General features: G+C 53.5%; 1 protein-coding gene across 10 annotated transcripts in view; it reads right to left on the bottom strand.

Moving 5' to 3' along the window:
- Nucleotides 1-18,693, bottom strand: part of NLRC5 (NLR family CARD domain containing 5) — a 99,052-nt gene extending 80,359 nt beyond the window's left edge. For 9 of the 10 annotated variants that reach the window (XR_007919914.3, XM_008257322.5, XM_051846790.3 and 6 more), the window contains exon 1: nt 14,843-15,031. The gene's annotated coding sequence lies outside the window, so the exon portion shown is untranslated. Of the gene's footprint in view, nt 1-14,842; nt 15,032-18,557 lie in introns of those variants that run through there. The other variant, XM_070061949.2, reaches the window with a different exon arrangement.
- Between the last annotated feature and the right edge of the window lie 373 nt (nt 18,694-19,066).

The raw sequence follows: 19,066 nt of genomic DNA, 5'->3' as shown, positions 1-19,066 counted from the left end.
AGAAGGTTTTAAAAAAAAAAAAAAGCTGCTAGAGCTGTGGCATAGCAGGTGAAGCCGCCACCTGCAGTGCCAGTATTCCCATATGGACACTGGTTCAAGTCCTGGACATTCTACTTCTTTTTTATTTTATTTTTTTATTTTTTGGACAGGCAGAGTGGACAGTGAGAGAGAGAGAGAGAAAGGTCTTCCTTGTCCATTATTTCACCCCCCAATGGCCGCCGCGGTGCATCGCGCTGATCCGAAGGCAGGAGCCAGGTACTTATCCTGGTCTCCCATGGGGTGCAGGGCCCAAGTACTTGGGCCATCCTCCACTGCACTCCCTGGCTACAGCAGAGAGCTGGCCTGGAAGAGGGCAACTGTGGGGAGCAACTCGGACTAGACTAAGTTACTGGAATTAAGACTTATTCTATGCATCTGCTCTCCCACAATATGGCGCTGGGAGAGGAGAAAACAGCTTCTACGCAGCTGCCTCTTGCCAACTTGAGTGTGACCTCCAGGAGCTGATCCTGCTCCTGATTGGAGGAGAGCAGCGTACTTGGCGTGTGGGCAGCCGAGTTGGGATTGGCGGAAGAGGACTATAAAGGAGGAGAGAGACAACATGCACCAGGAACATCTAAGGGGAACATCTATCTGAAGGAACACCTGAGCAGCCCCCGAGAGAGCTGGCCGGCGGTGTGCTGCTCCCCCGCGGAAGTGGGGAAAGTGGCTAGGGGGAACCGCCCTTCCACGGAGGTGGAAGAGATGGTAGCCAACCCGGGAAGAACCAGCAGCAAAGCCGGGGAGGGCCGAGCAGACAAAAGAACAACGCAGGGTCCTGTGTCGTTCCCCCACGAAGACGGGGAGCGACATAATGGTGCCATGACTCGGATATGAAGCCTAGGCAGGGTTTAGTGTCGTTCCTCCACGAAGAGGGGGAGCGACATAATGGTGCCGTGACTCGGATAGGAAGCCTAGGAGGGAAGAAACGGGAAGAAGTGGGAAAATACCGGAGAGAGAGACTAGCAAAGAGCCTAGGGAAAAGCCGGACGGAAAAGGTGCCGGAAGAAGCTATCAAAAGCCTAGGCATAGACTCAGATACAGACTACGGGGGGAAGCTGGGAGAAATCTCTAAGGTCGAAAGCGAAAGTGAAAGCTAGAACAAACAGACTCGGATACGGACTGTGGGGAGAAGCCAGGAGAAATGAGGGAGGAATATTGTTGGAAGAAAACTTAGGGAAACATACCGGGTAGAGAAAAATGTTAGGGAAATTGAAGCCGCGGGGGGCAGGCCGAGGCGGAGACATAAGCCAGCTTGGAATTCTTTAAGTCAGCCCGGGGAGCAAAAGGCGAAAAGTTAAACCAGAGGCGGAAACGTGGGCCAGGTTGGAATCCATCAGATTAGCCTGGGGAGCAAAAGACGGGAAGCCAAACCATAAGGCAGAGACGCGTAAGCTAGGTTGAATTCGCCAGGTTAGCCCGGGGAACTTAGACTGAATACCAGTGGCGGAAACGTGAGCTAGGCTATGTGATTCGTGGAAGCCACCGCGTGCAGAGAGAGCACGGGGCGTGAATAGATAGGGAATGTGGGGCTAGTGCGAGGCCGTGGTGCGGACGCGAAGCTGGGAAGCCGCGCAGATGAGAGAAGCGCGGGCTGAAGCGGCTCAGAGCCGGGAAGCCGCCGAGAAGCAGCCTCGGGGCGGGCACCGGGAAGCCGCAGGGATAAGAGAAACAGAAGTTTAGAAGTAAAATGAGAGAAATAGGAATGCTGGTAGATAGAAGTAAAATGGGAGAGATAGGAATGCCTGGAGATAGAGAAATAGAGAAAAATAAGGCCTCCCCTCAACATGGCAATGAGAGAGCTTGGATTCGGTCTGCCTGATTAGGGAGGTGGTGAGCACCTGCGGGCGGCTAGCAGCTTATGCACCGCAGGTCACCGAAGACAGGCACAAATTAACATCAATAAGTCTCCCCACAATACCGTAATGAGAAGGCTTGGATTCGGTCTGCCTGATTAGTAAGGCGATAAGCACCAGCAGGCAGCTCAACCAGAGTATGAGCTGCAGGTCACCGAAGATAGGCATGAATCAACACCAATAAGTCTCCCCACAATACGGCAATGAGAGGGCTTGGATTCGGTTTGCCTGATTGGTAGGGCTTGTAAGCACCTGCAGGCAGTTCTAGCAGAGCAGAGCATGCGCTGCAGGGCACCGAACTCAGGCATGCATCAGCGCCTAAAAACCTCACAACATGGTGAAGAGAGGACCCGGATTCGGTTTGCCTGATTGGTAGGGCTTGTAAGCACCTGTGGGCAACTCTAGCAAGCAGAGCAGAGTGTGTGCCACGGGGCACCGAAGACAGGCGCGTATCAACGCCAAAAATAAAAAGAAAGGGGGATCTGTGGGGAGCAACTCGGACTAGACTAAGTTACTGGAATTAAGACTTATTCTATGCATCTGCTCTCCCACAATATGGCGCTGGGAGAGGAGAAAACAGCTTCTACGCAGCTGCCTCTTGCCAACTTGAGTGTGACCTCCAGGAGCTGATCCTGCTCCTGATTGGAGGAGAGCAGCGTACTTGGCGTGTGGGCAGCCGAGTTGGGATTGGCGGAAGAGGACTATAAAGGAGGAGAGAGACAACATGCACCAGGAACATCTAAGGGGAACATCTATCTGAAGGAACACCTGAGCAGCCCCCGAGAGAGCCGGCCGGCGGTGTGCCGCTCCCCCGCGGAAGTGGGGAAAGTGGCTAGGGGGAACCGCCCTTCCACGGAGGTGGAAGGGATGGTAGCCAACCCGGGAAGAACCAGCAGCAAAGCTGGGGAGGGCCGAGCAGACAAAAGAACAACGCAGGGTCCTGTGTCGTTCCCCCACGAAGACGGGGAGCGACAGGCAACAGGGACAGAATTTGGCGCCCCGACCGGGACTAGAACCTGGTGTGCCGGCGCTGCAGGTGGAGGATTAGCCTATTGAGCTGCAGTGCCAGCCCATTCTACTTCTGATCCAGCTCTCTGCTGTGGCCTGGGAAAGCAGTAGAAGATGGCCCAAGTCTTTGGGCTCCTGCACCTGCGTGGGAGACCTGGAAGAAAATCCTGGCTCCTGACTTCAGATTGGTGCAGCTCTTGCTGTTGCAGCCATCTGGGGAATGAACCAGCGGATAGAAGACACCTGTCTCTCTCTGTCTCTCTTTGCCTCTCTCTCTGTCTGCGTCTGCCTCTCTCTAGCTCTTTCAAGTAAATAAATATAAATACATACATACATACATACATGCATACTGCTTGAGACTTGGATTGAGTTCCTAGCTCCCCTAATGGGCATCTGGGGGAGTCAACCACTGAAGGGGAGCTCGCTCTCTCTCTCTCTCTCTGTCACTCTCTATCTCACTCTCTCTTGTCCATCTCTGCCTCTCAAATAAATAAATAAATAAACACATTTTTTTAAATAAAATGGACTCTTCGTTTTTTAAGTGAAACAAGACAGATCAGCGACTGGAAAGCTGGGCCCTTTGCAGCTGGACGCTGCATTCTGTTCGCAGGGTGACCTCCCATCGTGGCCAACAGTGCCAGGCACACAGGACAGGTGCAGAAGCAGGGCCTGCGGGGTGGGGGCTGGAGCCTCACTTCTGCACCCCCTGCCCCAGCTGACTTTCTGGGGGACACCAGGCAGGTCCCTGCCCTCTAGCAGGGTATTGTCTATGTGGCCCACCTCGTAGGGATCTGGGGAGTTGATAAGAGCCTAGGTTCAGATCCTGTGATAACAGTTAGTGCTGGGCAACTTTGGGCAGGTTCCTTCACCTCTCTGTGCCACAGTTCCTGCAAGTGCGAATGGGGTGATGGTTTTGCATCTGCCTCAGAGGGTCATTCTGGGAGCTGGAGACCTTGCTGGAAATGCACAGAGCCATGAAGGGACACAGCCAGTCCACAGTCCACGCAGGGAACTCCTGCTGAGGTGCTCCCCGTCCCACCTGCGTTTCCCCACTGGGTGCTCACTGAGCCGTTCCAAGCAGATCTTTCCTTCTGTCGCGCAGCGGAAGAAAAAGGCTCTGAGGTTCAGAAGCAAAATGTGGCTTTAAAACCTACGTCGAGAGCAGGCATTTAGCCCAGCATTGAAGACACCTGCTCCACTCTTAACTCCAGCTTCCTGCTAACTCAGACCCTGGGTGACAGCTCAAGTACTTGGCTTGCTGCCTCCCACATGGGAGAGCGGATCGAGTGCCCAGATCCAGCAGGTGGGCCTGTCTTTTCTGTCTCTGTCTCTCTGCCTCTCAAAACAAAACCAAAGCCGAGCCCACGCTGAACCCACGTGAGGCTGTTTCCTAACTGAAACCCGGCATTGCTGTCAACAAACACCTTCACTCAGAACTACATTCTCATTGCAATGGTTTCTTCTTCGTTTTTTCCACTTACAAATATAAGCTCTGCCCAATTGGAACGTTCTAAGCATTTGAAAAATATGTAATAGTTTCTCCTCAGTCTCACTTTTTAGGGATTAGTGTTTTAGAATCAGAATACTATTTCTTTAAAGTCTTTTTTTTTAGATTTTTATCTATTTATTTGACAGGTAGAGTTACAGACAGTGAGAGAGAGAGACAAAGATAAAGAGAAAGGTCTTCCTTCTGTTGGTTCACCCACCAAATGGCCGCTATGACCGGTGCACTGCGCCGATCCAAAGCCAGAAGCCAGGTGCTTCCTCCTGGTCTTCCATGCAGGTGCAGGGGCCAAGCACCTGGGCCATCCTCCACTGCACTCCCTGGTCACAGCAGAGAGCTGGCCTGGAAGAGGAGCAACCGGGACAGAATCCGGCGGCCCGACCAGGACTAGAACCCGGCGCCCTTATGGGATGCCGGTGCCACTGGTGGAGGATTAATCTAGTGTGCGCCTAAAGTCTTTTTTTTAAAAGATTCATTTATTTATTTTAAATACAGAGTTGCAGAGAGAGAGAGAGAGAAAGTCTTGCATCCTCTGGTTCACTCACTCCCCAAATGGCTGCAATACCCTGGGCTTGCCCAGGCTGAAGCCAGGAGCCTGGGACTCCATCCAGGTCTCCTACGTTGGTGGCAGGGGCCCAAGCACATGGACCATCTTCTGTTGCTTTCCCAGGTGCATTAGCAGGAAGCTGGATTGGAAGTGGAGCAGCCGGGACTCACATGGGATGCTGGTGTTGCAGGTGGCAGCTTAACACGCCATGCCACAATGCCAGGCCTTCCTTTTCTAGACTTTTACCTTTATTTTTAAAAAGTATTGTTTGCCATGCACTGAAAGTAACCTGCAAAGCTCCAGGATCCCAGAAAACATGATACTGTTGCATCGTAGCTGGGAATCGCTGCCGGCCGGAGGCTCCTCCGACCCAAGACCTGGCCTCCCCTTGTTGCAAAGGAGATGAGGGAGGAGCCAGGTTTCACAGCGCAACACCTGACTCCACCGATTGAGGCCTTGACTGGTCAGGGAGGATTGGAGAGAACTGAAAAAGAGAAGAGCTTGCTCGCGTTATGACTCTAGTTGACTGAGTGACAAGCCCACACACCTCCGAGGATCACCCTGTTGACTCGTGCTTGGGGGGGTCTTTCTTTGGGGAAGTATTGACCTGCCTATTTCTTTTCTTCTTTTTTAAAATTTATTTGAAAGGTAGAGTTACAGAGAGAGAGAGAGAGAGAGAGAGGAGAAGGAGATCTTCCATCCTCTGGTTCATGCCCCCCAAATGCTACAATGGCCAGGGCTGTGCCTTGCCGAAGCTAGGAGCCAGGAGCTTCTTCTGGGTCTTCCAGGTGGGTGCAGGGGCCAGAGACTTGCCATCTTCTACTGCTTCCCCAGGTGCACCAGCAGGGAGCTGGATCGGAAGTGGAGCAGCTGGGTCTTGAGCTAGAGCCCACCTGGGGGGCGGCGTTGTGGGTGGTGGCTTTACCTGCTATGCCATCGCGCTGGCCCCTGAGCTGTGCATTTCAGTAAGAGGATTCTGAAGCCCCGACTGCACAGCACACCTTCAGCACCTGGCGGGGGGTTGGGGGGGACCACTGCAGACCCACGAGCAGCCAGCGGTTTCTCTCTGAAGCCTGGACAGCATCTGAGCCTCAGAGGCAGGGGTTCTGTGCAGCAGTTAAGGCATCGCCCGAGATGCCTGCAGCCCACCCTGGAGCACCCGGGTTCAAGTCCCGGCTCTGCTTCTGACTCCAGTTTCCTGCTGATGCACACCCTGTAGGCAGCAGGTGATGGCTCAAGGACTTTGGTTTCTGCCATCCATGTGGGAGACCTGGATTCAAGTTCTAGGCTCTTAGTTTTGGCTTGGTCCATCCCCAGCTATGTCAGGGATCTGAGGAGTGAATTAGTAGCTAGGATATTTCTCTGTCCATCGGTCTCTCCCCCTTTCAAATAAATATGTATAAAAGTAGGGGCCGGCACTGTGGTATAGTGGGTAAAGTTGCCGCCTGCAGTTCCGGCATCCCATATGGGCACCAGTTTGAGTCCTGGCTGCTCCACTTCCTATCTAGTTCTCTGTTGTGGCCTGAGAAAGCAGTGGAGGATGGCCTAAGTCCTTGGGCCTCTGCACCTGCATGGGAGACCCAGAAAAAGCTCCTGGCTTTGGATTGGCACAGCTCCGGCCACTGTGGCCATCTGGGGAATGAACCAGCAGATGGAAGATCTCTCTCTCTCTGCCTCTTCCTCTCTGTAACTCTGCCTTTCAAATCAATCAATCATATATATATATATATATACACACACACACACACACATATATGCAAATATATTGGCCTCAGAGTATCAATTCCACAAGGGGTGGTGCTCCCTCCATTTCACCACCAGGGGCAGAGACCCACCAGGGCAAGGGACTTCTAGGGGGTTGGTCATGGTACAGGCTCCAACTGTGCCCAGGTGCCCAGCTTCCCACCAGTGCACGCCCTGGGAGGCAGCAGGTGATGGCTCAAGTAGTTGGGGCCCTGCCACCCACGTGGGAGGCCTGGGTGGAGTTTCCAGCTCTTGGTTTCAGCTTCGCCCAGCCTCAGCTATTGCAGGCTGGGGGAGAAACCAACAGAGGGAGTCCATCCCACTCCCTCCCTTTGATAAATAAAAATAAAATAAATAAAAATAAATAATATAAATAAATGAATAAAATTTAAAATATTCTTAAAAATTCACTCCCAGGAAGCATTTCTGATGACAAAAACAAACTCTCAACAACCTTTCCTTCTTGCCTCCCCTCCCTTCCCCCTCCCTCTCCCCCTTCTTCTCCTCCTCTCTCTCTCTTTTGTTTTCTTGCCATGACCTCTGCCCTCTTGCTCCTCCTGCCGCCATCATGGTTCACAGCTCCTTGCTCAAGTCTTCTCTCCAGTATCCCAAGTGCGCCTTATGACAAAGTCATGCCTGGCCTCTCCCCTGCTCTGGCCACCTTCCCTGCAGTGTAGCCGGCGGCGGCGCCACATCACACACATGTGTTTCCGTGCTACACGTCTGTCTCTGTGGCACTCAGCTCCACGGGGCGGGGGCTGTGTTCCCAGCCATGGCCCAGTGTCTCAAGCAGGCCGTGGCATGCTGTGGCAGCTCTGCAGACTGGTGCCAGTGGGGCCCACAGTCGAAGGAGTGGAGCCATGCTGGGACCCCCTTACACAGAGCGGCGGGAAGCCCTGGACCGACAATGCCCATCCACCGTCCTACCCTTAAGATATTCTGGGAGTGCCCTCCCAGGGTGATGGGGCCCCACCGCCTTTTCCCGTTTCCCTTCCCTCACCCTCCCCCCCCCCCCCCCGCCGTGTTTTCTGGAGCAAATACAGCACTCGCCTCCCACACGCTGACCCGTCAAAGTGGTCTGTCCCCACCCGCACCCCAGGTCCTGATTCCTGCCAAGCACCTTGTACACACGTTCCCACCGTTGAAAAGGACAGCATCACCATATTCTGCATCTTGCAAAGAATTCGCGTCCTCACTAGGTAAAGTGCTTTCACAGCTCAATAGCAAAAAGGTCAATCAACCAACGAAAAAGCAGACAAAGGATGTGAACAGTTTATGGAAAAGGAGCTCAGGTGGCCCTCACATATTTGAAATGATGTCCAACCTCACCCACAGTCAGAGACGTGAGAAACGGACTGTATTATTCATCCCCAGATATGCAAATCTGGACCCGGGTAACAGCACCTGCGTTGGGGAGGGTGTGGCAGGCCTGCACTTTGCCATGCAGGCGCTGGGTGTGAATCATACTTAAGAAGGGCCATTTACCATGCACATCCAAGTTCAAACTGCAGAGCCCTTTTGGCCTTGCAAACCCACTCCTGGGTGTTCAAGATTTACTCCTACCTAGAAAAGTGATGCCAGCCCCAGGATACTCCTCTGGCACATAGCAAGAGACAGGACAGAGCACAGTGCAGCCAGGGACAGAGCAGGCACACCACCAAGCACCACGCAGCCCTGCAGAGACTACGGCAGTTTTTCTGTTTTGATATAGAAAGAGTTCCAAACTGTACTGAGAAAAAACAAACAAACCAGGATTGAGAATGCCACATATAATATACCAGGGACTTGAAAAGATTCACGGAAAATGGAATAAAAGATGTTTATTTTGGTGTCAAAAATTTCAAATTCATGATAGTTTTTCATAATATACGTTTTTCATGAACTTTAAAAAAATTTTTTTTTACAGGCAGAGTGGACAGTGAGAGAGAGAGACAGAGAGAAAGGTCTTCCTTTTGCCATTGGTTCACCCTCCAATGGCCGCTGCGGCCAGTGCACTGCGCTGATCCGAAGCCAGGAGCCAGGTGCTTCTCCTGGTCTCCCATGTGGGTGCAGGGCCCAAGCACTTGGGCCATCCTCCACTGCACTCCCAGGCCACAGCAGAGAGCTGGCCTGGAAGAGGGGCAACCGGGACAGAATCCGGCGCCTCTACCAGGACTAGAACCCGGTGTGCCGGCGTTCATGAACTTTTAAAAAACAAGATTTACTGGGGCCGGCGCTGTGGCGTAGTGGGAAGCAGCTGCCTGCAGTGCCGACATCCCATATGGGTGCCCGTTCGAATCCTGGCTGCTCCACTTCCAATCCAGCTCTCTGCTCTGTCCTGGGAAAGATGGCCCAAGTGCTTGGGCTCCTGCAACCACACTGGAAGACCCAGAAGAAGCTCCTGGCTCCTGACTTCAGATTGGCCCAGCTCTGGCCATTGTGGCCATCTGGGGAATGAACCAGCAGATGGAAGACCTCTCTCTCTGTCTCTCTCTCTCTCTCTCAGCCTCTCTAACTCTGCCTTTCAAATAAAATAAATAAATAATTTAAAAAAATGCATCTATCATCATCAAATCAGTTGTAAAGCATTTTAAAAAAGATTTATTTGTTTATTTGAAAGGCAGACTAATGGAGGGAGAAAGAGAAAGAGAAATCTCCTACCTGCTGGTTCACTTCCCATATAGCTGTGACAGCCAGGGCTGGGCAAAGCCAAAGCCAGGAGACTGGAACTCCATGTAGGTCTCCCATGTGGGTGGCAGTGGCCCAAGCACTTAGGCCATGTTCCAGTTGCTTTCCCAAGTGCATTAGCAGGGAGCTGGATCAGAACTAGAACAGCTGGGACTCAAAGTGGTGCTTATAGGGGATGCTGGCATCGCAGGTGGCAGCTTAACCCACTGCACCACAATGCTGGATGCCATGAACTTTTTTTTTTTTTTAATTCATAAAGAGGAGAGAGAGAGAGAGAGAGAGAGACAGACAGACAGACAGAGACAGAGAGATTTCCCATCTATTGGTTCATTCCTCAAAAGGGCGGGGCCAGCCTGAAGCCAGGAACTGGGCACTCAGACCAGGTCCTCCATGTGGGTGGCAGGGACCCAACTATTCGAGCCATCACCTGCTGCCTTGCAGGGTGTGTATTAGCAGGAAGCTGGAATGAGGAGGCAGAGCCAGAATGGGTTGTGGGTGTCCCAAGTGGCGTTTTAAACACTGTGCTAAACATTCAACCCTTTCATGAACTTTTTTTTTAAAAGATGGATTTTAGGGCTGGTGCCGCGGCTCAATAGGCTAATCCTCCGCCTGGGGCGCCGGCATCCCGGGGTTCTAGTCCTGGTTGGAGTGGCAGATTCTGTCCCGGTTGCTCCTCTTCCAGTCCAGCTCTCTGCTGTGACCCAGGAGTGCAGTGGAGGATGGCCCAAGTGCTTGGGCCCTGCACCCGCATAGGAGACCAGGAGAAGCACCTGGCTCCTGGCTTCAAATCAGCGCAGTGCGCCAGCCGTGGTGGCCATTGTGGGGTGAACCAACAGTAAAGGAAGACCTTTCTCTCTGTCTCTCTCTCTCTCACTGTCCACTCTGGCTGTAAAAAAAAAAAAAAAAAAAAAAAGATGGATTTTATTTACTTGAAAGGCATAGTTCTAGAGAGAGAGAGGGAGGGCCCCTCCATGAACTTTTTGAAGATCCCTCATAAGCATGGCTTTCAAAACATTTTTTTCCATCAAAATGAACTTACTCATAGTGCCCCGTGTGAGAAGGGAGAAATACACACGTGTGTAAGTGTACACACACATACCTGCAATGCTAAAGGCCACCTACACTAGCTATGGAGGGAGACACAGCATCTGATTGCACTGGTTGCCTCAACAGAGGGCCCCCGGGTGGCTGGGAGGCACATACGCTCCTCGACTCACCAGGGGTTATGTTCCAATAAGCCCATCGTAAGCTGAAAATGAACTTGATACACCTGACCTTGTAACCATCGTGGGTCAGCAACACGGGACACTGTGGTGTGATTGTGGGGCTGACCCGGGGAATGTGGTTTCCTGTGCTGCCTCCTGGCGTTGTGCGGGCATCGTGCTCCAGATGGCTCGCCCAGGCAAAATTTCAAGCTGTGAAGGTTTCTATGGACTGTAACTTGGTTTTGCACCATTGAAAAGTCAAACAATCTTAACTCAAGCCATCGTGAAGTCAGTTCAGTTCTGTGTGTTTTAAATATTTTTACTATATGAATGTATTAGCTACTAAACAGTAAATAGTTTTTTAAAGATTTATTTATTTATTTGAAAGCCAGAGTTACACAGAGAGAGAAAGAGAGGGCTTCCAACCGCTGGCTCACTCCCCAAATGGCAGCAACAGCTGGAGCTGCGCCAATCTGAAGCCAGGAGCTTCTTCCAGGTCTCCACGCCAGTGCAGGGGCCCAAGGGCTTGGGTCATCTTCTACTGCTTTCCCTGGCCATAGCAGAGAGCTGGATCAGAAGTGGAGCGGCCGGGTCTCAAACCCATGCCCATATGGGATGCGGGTGCTGCAGGCGGTGGCTTTACCCGCTACGCCACAGCGCCAGCCCCATCAGTAAACAGTGTTTCAAACATCACAGGATTTAACTTTCCTTTAACACATAATTCCACGTTATTTTGTTTAAAAGGTAAATTCCATTTTTGTGTTAACTTATGAGGCCATTAAAAAATAGGAATCCACACGCGGAGAAAACAACTGGAAGTAAATGGAACTATGGTGCGGGGTATCGAGTGTGAACTCCGTGTCTCTTCCTGCTTCGCCAGGTCTCAGTAGCACCCCAGCCAGAAGCGCAGCTAAAAACCTTTGTGGAGAACACGCCGTGCCTGAGAATTTATCAGAAGACTGGTGCGGCTCACGGAGTGGAGATGGAGTCCCATTAAAGAGTCGGGCTTCATGAGAGTATTTCAGGCATGGAAAGCCAAGACACTCTGGCAAAAAGATCTCTGTGAGTGAGATCCCAGTGGAAAGAACAGGTCTTCAAAGAAGGAGGTACCTTTCTCTGAAGGGAGGAGAGAACCTCCACTTTGACTATGACCTTGTCTAAACAAGATAAGAGTCGGAGAACTCAGAGGGCTTCCATAGCCTAGGAAACTCATGACTGGAGCATAGGGAGATTACTGATGCCATAAACAGGAGTGTCAATTGGTAAAGTCAACAACAGGAGTCACTGTGCACTTACTCCTCATGTAGGATCTCTGTCCTTAATGTGCTGTACATTGAGATTTAATGCTATAACGAGTACTCAAACAGTATATTTCACTTTGTGTTTCTATGGGGGTGCAAACTGTTGAAATATTTACTTAATATTTACTTAAGTAATTTACTTAAGTAATTTACTTAAGTAAATTACTTAATACTAAACTGATCTTCTGTAAAAAAAAAAAAAAAAAAAGAAAGAAAAAGAAATTATCAATTCCCAACTTGACTCTCACTGGGATTAAACATGACAATAGGTCTGATCTGATTTCATCATCATTTAAAAAATCATCTATTACTTTTCACTTTATGTTTCTGTGTGGGAGCAAACTGTTGAAATCTTTACTTAATGTATGCTAAACTGATCTTCTGTATATTAAGATGATCGAAAATGAATCTTGATGTGAATGGAAGGGGAGAGGGAGTGGGAGAGGGGAGGGTTGCGGGTGGGAGGGACGGTATGGGGGGGAAGCCATTGTAATCCATAAGTCGTACTTTGGAAATTTATATTCATTAAATAAAAGTTAAAAAAAAAAAAAAAGAGTCAGGCTTGAGGCTCCGGGGCTGTGGTGCAGCGGGTTAAGCTGCCATTTGCATCACCGGCATCCTGTATGAGTGCTGGTTCGAGTCCCGGCTGCTCCACTTGTGATCCAGCTCCTTGCTAATGCACCTGGGAACGCAGCCAGAAGATGGAGTTCTAGGCTCCTGGCTTTGGCCTGGCCTAGTCCTGGCCGTATCAGCCACATGGGGCTTCCATCAGCAGATGGAAGATCTCTCTGGGTCCATCACTCAGGCTTAAAGCAGGCGGGATGAAGGAGCGCCCTTGCTGCTTCCATGCCTGGCCAGGCAGGGTGCGAGGATGACCACGGAGCAGAAGCAGAAGCCATGGCAACTTCACCCAGCTCCCCAGGACCCAGGAAACCCACGCTGCCCGTGGGCTACACAAGCATGATTATCTCACATAGAACCAGCGCTTGCCTGCCTCCCCACCAGGTCCTCTGCAGGCCCCACACAGAGCCTGCCTGTGCCTCTTGCTGCAGGTGGTGGCCAGCAACCCTTGCGTTTCCGGCTCATGGAGGCCCTGCTCCGATCTCTGCCACTGCCCGCACGTGTATCTCACCTACCAGGCCGAGACACCGGTCGTCCTGGGTTAGGAGCCTGCCTGATCCAGGCATCTGAACTAGTTAGATCTGCAGTGACATCAGTTCCAAATAAGGTCACATTTGGAGGCACTGGGGGTTAGCACCTCAGCCTATCTTTCTTTGGGACACAATTCAACCCATGGCAGAGGGGAATTTTCCTTCAGGGAGAAGGGGCATTGTTGGGGTGCAAGGAGGCCGCGCCAGCCCTGCTGATCTGCAGACACCTCTGTCTGTATCTGCTCTGGGAGTCAAGCTACGCAGACCATGAAACTCTTCCAAAGAACTTTGCTCTCTGCTTGCCTGCCTTCTTCATGAACACAACGCTTCTCACACTGTGCGGCCGCTGAAGGTTGACCAAGCTCTGGGTGTTCCCCATCTCACTGAATCCACGAATCAACTTTGAAGGATGCCATCTCATGCCCATTTTACAGATGAGAAACTGAGCTTCCAAGAGATGCCTTGGACGATCACCCAGCCAGGACAGCACCTCGCTGCCTGCCTGCCATGCCGGGTGCGGCTGCTTCCGGTGCAAGGCAGCAGGCATAACCAGTGCCCCGTGGGGTGGTAGGTCAGTTGGCTTGAGGAAAGCACGCTGAATGGGGAGTGCAGAGAACCCCAATATCTGCTTTACACGCCCCACCTGGGGGTTGCTGTTCTGTAGGAGACCAAAGCTAGCAAAGCCCCTAAACTTTAACAAAGGAAACGTAGAACCCCAGCGCATAAAATGGATGCCAACGGTGCCAACGGTGAGGCTTTCTCGAACCTTCTGGGATGGCCACCCAGCAAACTCCAGGTCCAGCCTCAGTGAGAAAAGTAGCCAAAAACTGCACAGAAAACACAAAGTGCCAGGAACAAAACCACCCCACCCCCCAAATACACACACGCACACACACACACACACACCCCCCGTGTATTCAACCTCTCACTTATGAAGTTACAATGTTCTTTAGAAATCGAGTCTATCCTAAGCAATTCTGTGACCCTGTGGAAGCTATGCTAATGGTATTGTGGCGGAGGTTTGAAAGACTCATCTTTTAGTTCTGAAACATTTGGGCTGAGACACTGCGACATTTGCCAGCTGTGCCTCAGTTTCCAGGGTGAGGTTTGCAGGGCTGATGACTGTCCAGGCCAACAGGATCCACCGGGCTTTGTATTAAACCCTGCGAGTTCATTGGTTCATTTTAGCTCTATTTCTTCTATTAAAAATATCGGGGGGCCGGTGCTGTGGCGCAGTAGGTTAATCCTCCGCCTGCCGCACTGGCATCCTATATGGGCGCTGGTTCTAGTCCAGGCTGCTCCTCTTCCATGCTATGGCCTGGGAAAGCAGAAGAAGATGGCCCAAGTCCTTGGGCCCCTGCACCCATGTGAGAGACCCGGAAGAAGCTCCTGGCTCCTTGTTTCAGATCTGCACAACTCCAGCTGTTGTGGCCATTTGGAGAGTGAACCAACGGACAGAAGACCTTTCTCTCTGTCTCTCCCTCTCACTGACTGTAACTCTACCTCTCAAATAAATAAATAAAATCTTTTAAAAATATCTGGTATTCAAATTATTTTTCGGTTAAAAAGTCTGACCTGCACTTAATGAACAGTGCGACTTATATAATTCTTTGAAAAGCAGTACGAAATTAAAAAGTGAGGAGAGACTCCGGGAGGTGACGAGAGTGGTGTGCCGTGTCCCAAATCCCACACCTGGGCGACACCCTGACCTGCCGCCCTGTGGCTCCCACTCAGTTCATCCTCCAAAGCCCCCAGCGCCCCAGTGACCATACATCGGATGGTGCACCTGGCAGTGCACAGGACGGACACCCACGGGACGCTCACCTGGCCACCGGCACCTCCTGCTCCACGGCCTCTCGGTGCAGAATTCGAATCCCGAGCCCCGCGGCCCCGCAGCCCGGCAGCCCCGCAGCCCCGCAGCCCCGCAGCCCCGCAGCCCCGCAGCCCCGCGGCGGCCGGCAACACTCAGCCTCCGCGCTTCCAGCTTCTCCGCGCTCTGCTCTGCGCGAAACTGAAAGCAGACGCCGAGAGCGCCGCCTGGGTAGTGCAGGCAGCCCGCGGCCGCTGCCGAGAAATCACGTGGATTCGGAGTGCCAGGCTGGGCGCTGGCTGCCTGGACGGCGGCCAGGTATGCCCGCCCGCAGCGGCGCCTTTGCCTTCGCGCGCTTGCCCAGGGGATCTAGGTGCCGACCCAGGGACAGCCCCAGGGACCTGCGGGGCACAGGTGGGCGGGTGGCCAGAGCCCTGCAAGGGAACCCCGGGAGTTTCCCCTCTCTGCGCCTCCCTGGAGGAAAGGGGAGCTGCTGTCCCGGAGGGTGGGGTGGGACTCAGAACCCAGGGGGTCCTGATTCCTCGCCTGGGGTAGGGGCACTCCAGGAGGAAAGGAGGGGATGGGATAGCAACAGTCAGGCTTGTTCTCTGAGCTCCCGCCGGCTGACCGGCGATAAACGCTCTGACACTCCCATCACCCTAAAACACAGATGCAGGTATTGCCCCACTTTGCAGATGAGCAACTGAGTCTCCCAGAGGCAAGAGGTGAAGGAGCTTGCCCGAGGCGAGATGCGGGAGAGATGGACGGAAGGGCAGTGGGGGACACGGGGGCTGGAGGAAGCCTTCACAGGCTGTGCTGAAAGGCCCCTTCAGTTTTGCTGTCCCTACCCTGGCTTACTGCCCTGGGCCTGGGAGTGGGAGCGCCCCCTGCTGTCCTGTGGTCAGCTCTGCACTGGGAAGCCTGCCACCCACTCCCTGACAGCTGCACCTGGGAGCAGCTGCCAGTCCCAGACCGCTTCTGCCCCTCCCTGCCAGGCCAGGAGTGTCTGTGGGTGTGGTACAGGCGTGAGGTTGCTGCAAGGTTATGGTCAAGAGTACAACCATTGTGGCCGGTGCTGTGGCGTAGCGGGTAAAGCCACTGCCTGCAGTGCAGACATCCCATACGGGCAACCAGTTCAAGTTCCGGCTGCTTCACTTCCAATCCAGCTCCCTGCTAATGCGTCTGGGAAGGCACCACAGGACAGCCCAAGTCCTTGGGTCCCTGCACCACGTGGGAGACCTGGAAGAAGCTCCTGGCACCTGGCCTCAAATCAGCCCAGCCTCAGCAGTTGTGGCTATTTGGAGAGTGAACCAGTGGATGGAAGACCTCTCTCTCTCTCTCTACCTCTCTGTAACTCTGCCTTTCAAATAAAATATTTACTTATTTTATTTGAATATTTACTTATAAGTAAAATATTTACTTATTTTATTTGAAAGGCAGAGTTACAGAGAGGCAGAGGCAGAGTTACAGAGAGAGAAAGAGGTCATCCATCCTCTGGTTCACTCCTCAAATGGCCGCAATGGCCACAGCTGGGCCAATCTGAAGCCAGGAGCCAGGAGCTTCTTCCGGGTCTCCCACATGGGTACAGGGGCCCAAGGTGGGCCATTTTCCACTGCTTTCCCAGGCCATAGCAGAGCATTGGACAGGAAGTGGAGTAGCCGGGACTTGAACTGGTTGCCCATATGGGATGTCTGCACTGCAGGCAGTGGCTTTACCCACTGGGCCCACTACGCCACAGTGCCAGCCCCTAAATAAATAAATCTTAAAAAAAAAAAAGTACAACCATCAGCATCAGACATCCTGGGTTTGAGTCCTGCTCTCCAAAACTGGCTGTGTCACATTGGCCAACCCCCTGGATGGCCCTGAGGCCCCTGGGGTCGGGGGAATAATGCTGCAGGTGAGAATTTGGTGACCCAGATTAGGGCTGATGCCATGCATGTTGCCCGGGAGCTCCCCTTCCCTCATGAGCTGTGTGTCTTCACGGAAGTACGGCCAAGACTGGGCATTCCCGGGGTGCTCAGGGCGTCCTGGACACTGCTCCAGGTACCTGGGCTCGCTCCTGCTGTGTTCAGGACAATCTAGTTCTCTCCTGTTTCCAGGTGAGCAGACAGAGGCACAGAGAGGCTGCCAGCATGCCACAGGTCACACAGCTAGAGGAGCTGAGACTGAGAGCCAGGCAGGCCAGCCCCTGAGCCCCTGCTCTCGGGCACCATGGGAGAGAGGCTACCTCTGGGCTGAGCCAGTCCTTCCCAGACCCCACACAGAAGGTACTGGAATCACCCCATGGACAGAGGAGGAGACAGAGGCCCAGAGGGACCCAGGATGGCAGAACTGGTTGTGGGGACATACTGGGATTCATGCCCAGGTCTGAAGGCCAGGCCTTCCCCTATACTTTCCCGTTTGCTTGAGGCCTGATTCCAAAGCCCTGAGCCCCAGCCTCCCTGGGCCAGCAGCCAGTGGCAGGATGTGCTTCCTCCCACAGGGCCTTGGCCTGGAAAGTCCAGCTGCCTCTCCCTGGAGGAAATAGCAGGGTTGTCCTTCCTGCTGGGAATAGGTTTGGTTTTTGAAAAGTTGTATTCATTTCACTTGAGAGAGCGAGAGAGCGAGCTCTCCCATGCACTGGTTCGCTCCCCAGATGCTCACAAAAGCAGAGACTAAACCAGGCCGAAGCCAGGAGCCAGGAACTCCATCTGGGTCTCCCATGCCAGTGGCAGGGACCCTAGTACTTGGACCATCACTGCTGCCACCCAGGGTCTGCATTAGCAGGAAGCTGGAATTTGGAGCGGAGCTGAGCCCTGAAGCCGGGCACTCTGAGATGGGATACAGCTGTGTTAACCACTTCACCAAGCCCCGCCTCCTGGGAACAGGGTTTGGCTGGGTTAGGGCCAGGACCCCACTGGGCACGGAGGGCTTCTTTGGAGGTAGCTTCTGTCAGAGCTCCTGGGCCCGCGTGGAGTAGCCGGGACAAGCCTCCGCCCTCCTGCCACGTGCTCTCCCCGGTCAGTGCAGGGCGTGCACGTCCCTGCAGCTCAGAGCTGGGGACCACTCTCCGCAGACCTGAGGCTGCAGGAGGCTGCCTTTGCATTCTGTTCGGGGTCTTCTGGGGTCCCAGCTGGGCTGGCAGCATACAAGATTCCAAGTGACTTTGCTGCCTGCCACTGTGGTGGCACAAGCATCTGTCCCAAGAAGGGGCCGCCGGGTCGTCCTGATGGCGTCCTGCAGCCTCACGGGAGGGCCTTGGTCTCCCAGCCCCTTGGGGAGCACTCCCGGGTGGGTGTGGCTCCTCCCTGAAGTCCACGCCCCAAGGCCTGCCTTCCCACCTTGGACTCAGGGACTAGTGTGCTCTTTCTGGGGGGACTCGGAGCTGGCCCCTCCCCTCCCAGTGCCTGGGAGTCAGACCCTTGCTCTGGGCCCTGTGGGAGGAAGAGAGAGAGGTCTAAGAAGGCCCAGTTGGAAGGAACCCGGCCCAGAAGACGGTGCCTTCCCCTGCACTCATCCAGACCTGAAACGCACCCCACAGCTGAGCTCCACCCCAGTGCTCGCCTCCTGGCTGCTTCAACCCAGGCCAGGCCCCTTCACCGGCTCCATAATGCGGACCCCGCCTCCCATCCTGGCCTTGTCTCCCACCCTTTTCTCTCTGCTCTCAGCGCCTCCCTGGATGTTTCTTGAATCTGCCATGATTCCTCCTGCCCCAGGGACTTGGCACATGCTGTGTGTCCCCCGTCGTACCTGGCCAAGGCGACAGGAGAGATTTTCTGCACACACCGGAGACAGAGGAGCCGGCATCGCCCGAGGCTGAGCGGGTGGGAAGATCGTGTTATGCCACAGCTCATATGTGGGAAATGAGACGCAATGGGCGTGTAACAGGGAGGCTGGTGACGGGCTCCTGATGGTTTCTCTTCCATGTTAAGGTCTGACCGGCTTCTGTAGAGGCTCCATCTCCCCTTCAGCCGGAAGCCTCACCTCTGCGAGCGCCCCCACCCTCCCCTCTGACCCGGGCACTGAAGCTATCTTCAGCCTCCTCCACTTCCTGCCCAGCACCAGAACCACACGCGGAGAGCGAGTGACAGCTCACATCAGAAGCTTGTCAGATCAGCAGAGGGACTCGGGTGGCGGGTGGGCAAAGGGCTGAAAGTCGGGTGATGGGGAGAGGGGAGAGAGAGGGTCTGAGTGGTTCCGTCTGCTGACCTAAGGGATGGCCACTCCACGCCACCAGCATCGAGGACCCAGCCCCTGGG

Source organism: Oryctolagus cuniculus, chromosome 18, assembly GCF_051225735.1.
Source record: "Oryctolagus cuniculus isolate XC-2025 breed Fujian yellow rabbit chromosome 18, ASM5122573v1, whole genome shotgun sequence".
Lineage (NCBI taxonomy): Eukaryota > Metazoa > Chordata > Mammalia > Lagomorpha > Leporidae > Oryctolagus > Oryctolagus cuniculus.
This window is presented reverse-complemented; position numbering and strand designations above follow the sequence as displayed.